Source organism: Octopus sinensis, linkage group LG16 (assembly GCF_006345805.1).
Source record: "Octopus sinensis linkage group LG16, ASM634580v1, whole genome shotgun sequence".
Lineage (NCBI taxonomy): Eukaryota > Metazoa > Mollusca > Cephalopoda > Octopoda > Octopodidae > Octopus > Octopus sinensis.
In genome coordinates, this window is record NC_043012.1 from 30,908,099 (window position 1) to 30,910,598 (window position 2,500).

Genomic DNA, 2,500 nt, shown 5'->3' on the forward strand with positions numbered 1-2,500 from the left:
CTATGTTACTTCAATGATAAGCTTCTAACTTCTATAATTATATAAATTCCCTATTCTGTTGTTATTCTCTCTCCCTCCATCTTTGTATTTTCCTCTCTAAAATAAATCCCGACCTCTGGTATAGAAGCCAACCTAATTAATATTGAGCTCTTTTCTATGCTCTTTGTAGGCTTTGACGTATTCCCATCTTACTTTATTTTATAGTTTTAACCTGAATTATTCTCTTCTTACCACTCTTTGTTCTATTTATTTCTCTTTCCATTATCTAAATTTTCTCCAGGAATGCTGCAATTTTGAAATTTTTGACCAATTGATTTTGTTTACCTTTGTTCAACTCAATATAAATTTTAGGGGTGCTAGCCTCTATTATCGTACGTATATTAAAGCATTTATTTTATCTTATTTTTTACTTGCCCATTTCTGTATAGTATCTGATTCTATCTCTATTAAACACCATTGAACTTAATAAACTTCTAAGCGTGACCATATATAATAATCAAAATATATATTAATTAACTTTAACATTAATTCATATAAACTGAAGTTCTCCCATTACCTCTTTTCGGTTAATTCAAACCTTAGCTATTAATTTCGCACAGAACGTTTAGCACGTCTTTTGCATATGATTAATTAATTATATTTTGTGTATAGATGCGTGTTCCCTTATGTTTTATGTTTATACTTACATAAAAAGAAATGCTCACTTGTCCACTCAATAACATATTCTATATTTTGTTCCATTATTCTATTATTTTAGGCTTCTTGCATTTTTATTTCATCTCTTTTGTATTTTTACCTTATTGCAGTGCACCTAAAACAATGCACTCTTATTAGTTCCCTACAATACTATATTACATTAATTTGGGGATGTCCTATGGGACGACTTAGATAGGATATATTAATTCTAAATCCTGCTTATCTATAATGTTAATAACCATTTAAAATATACTATCACATTCTTATAACCATCTTCACAATTTCTTTTATTTAATACTCTAGAGAGATATATTGTTTTAATATCATATCCTATTCTTTATTTTTATTTTATCATATCTCTATAATAACTTCAATAGATATACTACCTTCCTGCCCCTTTGTACGGTTCATACCATTCTCTTTCTGTATACCATTTATCAGTTTACTGTTTGGAACCGTCAACACAACAGACCGGAACATGAAAATGTAATGGTATATCTTTAGCCAACTTCGATGAGGTTTAGCTTTAATATGTTTTTAATTATGCTAATTAATTTATTTCTAAAGTATTGAATCGAAACAGCTGTCAGAGAAGATGGCCAATTTTATAATTAATAAATAATTATTAATTCATTTATCTCTTTATTCGCTTTTTTCTTAAAAATTGATTTATCCAATTTCCTTGCAGTTGAATATTAATTGTAATATTCAATATTTCTTGTAATAGGTAATAAACCAATATATTCATTTAGTTTTATTGTCCCTTAATGAGATTTGTAACCTTTATTTGAACATTATATATATACATGCATATCTATATATGCATATATTATATATATGTATATATATATATATATATATTATATATATATATCTATATATAATATATAATATATGCATATATACATATATGTATATATATATATATAACTTTATTAGAGAGAAAACCACTATTTTGCAAAACAAACAAGGAAAGACTTAATCAATACATAATTTTTAATAAATAGTCAAAAAAACCGCCACTACAATTGTTTCTTGTCTTGATCGACAATCTTCAGGTGGACTTCAATCTAAAATATCAATATTTTAAAATATAAAAATAATAATTTTAAAATAATTAATCCGCACGGATTGAAAGCGAATCTCCGGTGTATATGTTGAGGCTTATATGTAGCGCTGTGGAGTTGAACGTCGTTGAAATTGTGAATGAATGGGTGGAGTTGGGAATTGTAACCGGGTGGTGGGCTAGCGTTGCTTGGAATTGGGAATGGAATAGTGTAGTAGTAAGGCAGGTATCGAGAATAGATATGAGTTACTGCAAGTTGTTTGTTAGAGCTGCTAAGATGAGCTAAAGCTCATAATTGTATATAATAATTTATGGTAGTTTTATTAAAGAATCCATTCATAATAAATTTTTTTAATTAGTGTTGGTTTGCCAAGTGGATATAGTTTTTTTTTGTTCCATTTTATTCTATTCTCCATTCATAATTTTAAATGACGTTTACTTTCCATGGCGCGTATTCTTTTTTTTTTTTTTTTTTTTTTTTTTTACATAAGTTATATTTCTATGGTAACGTAATTTTGGTTTGGTTTTTTTAACGGCTAAGAATTTAATTTCACTCATAATTTGAAACTGACTTGTAAGTATGTATTTTATTTCTCCTTATGTCATATTGTTTTTTTTGATATTCTGGTTAATTACGATGTATTTAATGTTGTTTTTTTATTGGAGTGTTTATGTATATGAGATTGTGTGTGAGTTTTTTTAGTTGTAAATTTATTTATCTGTATGAGTGTGGGTGTG